The sequence below is a fragment of the Anomaloglossus baeobatrachus genome, chromosome 8 (assembly GCF_048569485.1).
Source record: "Anomaloglossus baeobatrachus isolate aAnoBae1 chromosome 8, aAnoBae1.hap1, whole genome shotgun sequence".
NCBI classification, from domain to species: Eukaryota; Metazoa; Chordata; class Amphibia; order Anura; family Aromobatidae; genus Anomaloglossus; species Anomaloglossus baeobatrachus.
In genome coordinates this window covers 51,981,643-51,988,268 of record NC_134360.1, presented here as the reverse complement: position 1 = coordinate 51,988,268, position 6,626 = coordinate 51,981,643, and positions in this window count along the sequence as shown.

Below are 6,626 nucleotides of genomic sequence, written 5' to 3'. Positions count from 1 at the left end.
CTCATAGTAGTGCCCATAGTGCCAGCCTCAGTAGTAGAGCCTGGACTCATAGTAGTGCCCATAGTGCCAGCCACAGTAGTAGATAGTAGTGCCCATTATGCCAGCCTCAGTAGTAGAGTGCCCAAAGTGAAAGCCATGGTAGTAGAGGCTGGACTCATTGCAGTGCCCATAGTTTTAGTCCTAGTAGTAGAGCCCGAACTCCGTAGTGTCAGCCGCAGTAGTAATGTCCGGACTCATAGTAGTGCTGATAGTTCCAACCCCTGTAGTGCTGATCTCTGCTATCTTATAGTAGATTATATAGTATTGGACTTATAGTAGTGCCCATAGTGCCGGCCCAGTAGTAGAGTCCGGACTCATAGTAGTACCCATAGTGCCAGCCTCAGTAGTAGAGCCTGGACTCATAGTAGTGCCCATAGTGCCAGCCTCAGTAGTAGAGCCTGGACTCATAGTAGTGCCCATAGTGCCAGCCTCAGTAGTAGAGCCCGGACTCATAGTAGTGCCCATAGTGCCAGCCTCAGTAGTAGAGCCTGGACTCATAGTAGTGCCCATAGTGCCAGCCACAGTAGTAGAGCCTGGTCTCATAGTAGCGCCCATAGTGCCAGCCACAGTAGTAGAGCCTGGACTCATAGTAGTGCCCATAGTGCCAGCCACAGTAGTAGAGCCTGGACTCATAGTAGTGCCCATAGTGCCAGCCACAGTAGTAGAGCCTGGACTCATAGTAGTGCCCATAGTGCCAGCCTCAGTAGTAGAGCCTGGACTCATAGTAGTGCCCATAGTGCCAGCCTCAGTAGTAGAGCCTGGACTCATAGTAGTGCCCATAGTGCCAGCCACACTAGTAGAGCCTGGACTCATAGTAGTGCCCATAGTGCCAGCCACAGTAGTAGAGCCTGGACTCATAGTAGTGCCCATAGTGCCAGCCACAGTAGTAGAGCCTGGACTCATAGTAGTGCCCATAGTGCCAGCCACAGTAGTAGAGCCTGGTCTCATAGTAGTGCCCATAGTGCCAGCCACAGTAGTAGAGCCTGGACTCATAGTAGTGCCCATAGTGCCAGCCTCAGTAGTAGAGCCTGGACTCATAGTAGTGCCCATAGTGCCAGCCACAGTAGTAGAGCCCGGACTCATAGTAGTGCCCATAGTGCCAGCCTCAGTAGTAGAGCCTGGACTCATAGTAGTGCCCATAGTGCCAGCCACAGTAGTAGAGCCTGGACTCATAGTAGTGCCCATAGTGCCAGCCTCAGTAGTAGAGCCTGGACTCATAGTAGTGCCCATAGTGCCAGCCACAGTAGTAGATAGTAGTGCCCATTATGCCAGCCTCAGTAGTAGAGTGCCCAAAGTGAAAGCCATGGTAGTAGAGGCTGGACTCATTGCAGTGCCCATAGTTTTAGTCCTAGTAGTAGAGCCCGAACTCCGTAGTGTCAGCCGCAGTAGTAATGTCCGGACTCATAGTAGTGCTGATAGTGCCAACCCCTGTAGTGGTGATCTCTGCTATCTTATAGTAGATTATATAGTATTGGACTTATAGTAGTGCCCATAGTGCCGGCCCAGTAGTAGAGCCCGGACTCATAGTAGTACCCATAGTGCCAGCCTCAGTAGTAGAGCCTGGACTCATAGTAGTGCCCATAGTGCCAGCCACAGTAGTAGAGCCTGGACTCATAGTAGTGCCCATAGTGCCAGCCTCAGTAGTAGAGCCCGGACTCATAGTAGTGCCCATAGTGCCAGCCTCAGTAGTAGAGCCTGGACTCATAGTAGTGCCCATAGTGCCAGCCACAGTAGTAGAGCCTGGTCTCATAGTAGCGCCCATAGTGCCAGCCACAGTAGTAGAGCCTGGACTCATAGTAGTGCCCATAGTGCCAGCCACAGTAGTAGAGCCTGGACTCATAGTAGTGCCCATAGTGCCAGCCACAGTAGTAGAGCCTGGACTCATAGTAGTGCCCATAGTGCCAGCCTCAGTAGTAGAGCCTGGACTCATAGTAGTGCCCATAGTGCCAGCCTCAGTAGTAGAGCCTGGACTCATAGTAGTGCCCATAGTGCCAGCCACACTAGTAGAGCCTGGACTCATAGTAGTGCCCATAGTGCCAGCCACAGTAGTAGAGCCTGGACTCATAGTAGTGCCCATAGTGCCAGCCACAGTAGTAGAGCCTGGACTCATAGTAGTGCCCATAGTGCCAGCCACAGTAGTAGAGCCTGGTCTCATAGTAGTGCCCATAGTGCCAGCCACAGTAGTAGAGCCTGGACTCATAGTAGTGCCCATAGTGCCAGCCTCAGTAGTAGAGCCTGGACTCATAGTAGTGCCCATAGTGCCAGCCACAGTAGTAGAGCCCGGACTCATAGTAGTGCCCATAGTGCCAGCCTCATTAGTAGAGCCTGGACTCATAGTAGTGCCCATAGTGCCAGCCACAGTAGTAGAGCCTGGACTCATAGTAGTGCCCATAGTGCCAGCCTCAGTAGTAGAGCCTGGACTCATAGTAGTGCCCATAGTGCCAGCCACAGTAGTAGATAGTAGTGCCCATTATGCCAGCCTCAGTAGTAGAGTGCCCAAAGTGAAAGCCATGGTAGTAGAGGCTGGACTCATTGCAGTGCCCATAGTTTTAGTCCTAGTAGTAGAGCCCGAACTCCGTAGTGTCAGCCGCAGTAGTAATGTCCGGACTCATAGTAGTGCTGATAGTGCCAACCCCTGTAGTGGTGATCTCTGCTATCTTATAGTAGATTATATAGTATTGGACTTATAGTAGTGCCCATAGTGCCGGCCCAGTAGTAGAGCCCGGACTCATAGTAGTACCCATAGTGCCAGCCTCAGTAGTAGAGCCTGGACTCATAGTAGTGCCCATAGTGCCAGCCTCAGTAGTAGAGCCTGGACTCATAGTAGTGCCCATAGTGCCAGCCTCAGTAGTAGAGCCCGGACTCATAGTAGTGCCCATAGTGCCAGCCTCAGTAGTAGAGCCTGGACTCATAGTAGTGCCCATAGTGCCAGCCACAGTAGTAGAGCCTGGTCTCATAGTAGCGCCCATAGTGCCAGCCACAGTAGTAGAGCCTGGACTCATAGTAGTGCCCATAGTGCCAGCCACAGTAGTAGAGCCTGGACTCATAGTAGTGCCCATAGTGCCAGCCACAGTAGTAGAGCCTGGACTCATAGTAGTGCCCATAGTGCCAGCCTCAGTAGTAGAGCCTGGACTCATAGTAGTGCCCATAGTGCCAGCCTCAGTAGTAGAGCCTGGACTCATAGTAGTGCCCATAGTGCCAGCCACACTAGTAGAGCCTGGACTCATAGTAGTGCCCATAGTGCCAGCCACAGTAGTAGAGCCTGGACTCATAGTAGTGCCCATAGTGCCAGCCACAGTAGTAGAGCCTGGACTCATAGTAGTGCCCATAGTGCCAGCCACAGTAGTAGAGCCTGGTCTCATAGTAGTGCCCATAGTGCCAGCCACAGTAGTAGAGCCTGGACTCATAGTAGTGCCCATAGTGCCAGCCTCAGTAGTAGAGCCTGGACTCATAGTAGTGCCCATAGTGCCAGCCACAGTAGTAGAGCCCGGACTCATAGTAGTGCCCATAGTGCCAGCCTCAGTAGTAGAGCCTGGACTCATAGTAGTGCCCATAGTGCCAGCCACAGTAGTAGATAGTAGTGCCCATAGTGCCAGCCTCAGTAGTAGAGCCCGGACTCATAGTAGTGCCCATAGTGCCAGCCTCAGTAGTAGAGCCTGGACTCATAGTAGTGCCCATAGTGCCAGCCTCAGTAGTAGAGCCTGGACTCATAGTAGTGCCCATAGTGCCAGCCTCAGTAGTAGAGCCTGGACTCATAGTAGTGCCCATAGTGCCAGCCACAGTAGTAGATAGTAGTGCCCATTATGCCAGCCTCAGTAGTAGAGTGCCCAAAGTGAAAGCCATGGTAGTAGAGGCTGGACTCATTGCAGTGTCCATAGTTTTAGTCCTAGTAGTGGAGCCCGAGCTCCGTAGTGTCAGCCGCAGTAGTAATGTCCGGACTCATAGTAGTGCTGATAGTGCCAACCCCTGTAGTGGTGATCTCTGCTATCTTATAGTAGATTATATAGTATTGGACTTATAGTAGTGCCCATAGTGCCGGCCCAGTAGTAGAGCCCGGACTCATAGTAGTACCCATAGTGCCAGCCTCAGTAGTAGAGCCTGGACTCATAGTAGTGCCCATAGTGCCAGCCTCAGTAGTAGAGCCTGGACTCATAGTAGTGCCCATAGTGCCAGCCTCAGTAGTAGAGCCCGGACTCATAGTAGTGCCCATAGTGCCAGCCTCAGTAGTAGAGCCTGGACTCATAGTAGTGCCCATAGTGCCAGCCACAGTAGTAGAGCCTGGTCTCATAGTAGCGCCCATAGTGCCAGCCACAGTAGTAGAGCCTGGACTCATAGTAGTGCCCATAGTGCCAGCCACAGTAGTAGAGCCTGGACTCATAGTAGTGCCCATAGTGCCAGCCACAGTAGTAGAGCCTGGACTCATAGTAGTGCCCATAGTGCCAGCCTCAGTAGTAGAGCCTGGACTCATAGTAGTGCCCATAGTGCCAGCCTCAGTAGTAGAGCCTGGACTCATAGTAGTGCCCATAGTGCCAGCCACACTAGTAGAGCCTGGACTCATAGTAGTGCCCATAGTGCCAGCCACAGTAGTAGAGCCTGGACTCATAGTAGTGCCCATAGTGCCAGCCACAGTAGTAGAGCCTGGACTCATAGTAGTGCCCATAGTGCCAGCCACAGTAGTAGAGCCTGGTCTCATAGTAGTGCCCATAGTGCCAGCCACAGTAGTAGAGCCTGGACTCATAGTAGTGCCCATAGTGCCAGCCTCAGTAGTAGAGCCTGGACTCATAGTAGTGCCCATAGTGCCAGCCACAGTAGTAGAGCCCGGACTCATAGTAGTGCCCATAGTGCCAGCCTCAGTAGTAGAGCCTGGACTCATAGTAGTGCCCATAGTGCCAGCCACAGTAGTAGATAGTAGTGCCCATAGTGCCAGCCTCAGTAGTAGAGCCCGGACTCATAGTAGTGCCCATAGTGCCAGCCTCAGTAGTAGAGCCTGGACTCATAGTAGTGCCCATAGTGCCAGCCTCAGTAGTAGAGCCTGGACTCATAGTAGTGCCCATAGTGCCAGCCTCAGTAGTAGAGCCTGGACTCATAGTAGTGCCCATAGTGCCAGCCACAGTAGTAGATAGTAGTGCCCATTATGCCAGCCTCAGTAGTAGAGTGCCCAAAGTGAAAGCCATGGTAGTAGAGGCTGGACTCATTGCAGTGTCCATAGTTTTAGTCCTAGTAGTGGAGCCCGAGCTCCGTAGTCTCAGCCGCAGTAGTAATGTCCGGACTCCTAGTAGTGCTGATAGTGCCAGCCCCTGTAGTGGTGATCTCTGCTATCTTATAGTAGATTATATAGTATTGGACTTATAGTAGTGCCCATATTTGCATTTGAACAGGACCCCTCAGAGTCAGAGAGGAGCCCCCTGTATACAGCCGCCAGGGGTCTTTTCCTGCAGTTCTGCCCCCGGTGGCTGCAGGATTGAGCTCATCAATTCCTCTTTCCCCGTTGATTGGTGTTAACTAGCATCACAGCCGCAGATCTATTACATGTGTCACTTTCCTATAGGGCGCTGTGGAATTTCTGCATTCTCATTTATATCTATGAATTCTTGCTTGCCATTAACCTCTCTCCCTTTGTGCAGTAATTACATGGCCTGTCATTCCTCCAGGTTGGCTGGATATTAATGAATTCCCTCTCTGTGTCTTTGTAGGGTATGGAGCGAGGTGATGGCGTCTCTGCGGGATTAGACCCTTCGCTTTTTTTTAATTTTTTTTTTTTTTTTATATTGCCAACTAAATTTTAGGCAGAGCGGCGTTAACCCCTTCACCATCCACTGTGCAGGTCGAACAATACGGTGTCCCGTGGCCGATCGGTCACTAAGAGGTTAAAGTCGTTTGTAAGCCGGGATCCTCGCTCAGGATCAATATCCGCGGCTCGCTGAAGGGAATTTCTGCTCATAAAGATAATGAAATAAGAAAAACCTGAGAGTGACAGGTAGCTGCAGTGTCCTGGGGAAAGACGGATGTAGGACAGAGATAGATCGCTCCACTTTTAATTAACAGACGGCTTTTTACCCTAATCCTTACAGCGAGTGGCAACTGCGAAGGTGAAGTGCGCGATGGCGAGCCACGTATGGCCGTCATTACTGACCATTGTGCCAATACTGTCACAGCCTAAGAGCCTCCAGCCCGAGATGAAAAATAATGACCCCTGATTCATTACTGGACACGGCGTCCATGCATAGAGGTTTATTACAGGAGACGTCATACATTATCTCTAATGGGGATTTTAGGAGTCACGGTGACTTTTTCCAGTAAGGTTTTTCCACTGGGCGCTCAATGATCAGCTCAGGTCTGGTCTGTTTCAGCTTGTAATGATACATTGTATCATTATTCCCATCTTCAGAATACTCAGTGGGCTTCATCAGTCATGTATAGACTCAGAAGCCCAATGTGATGACTGTCACTCAGTGGCGTTAGATACTACTTGTATGCAGTAAATGGAGAGGTAATCAGACAGGCCAGGATCATAAACCAAGAGGGCACGACAGTACACGAGGGGCACACAGAGATGAGGTCAAGATACAAACCGAAGGTCAGGAGGA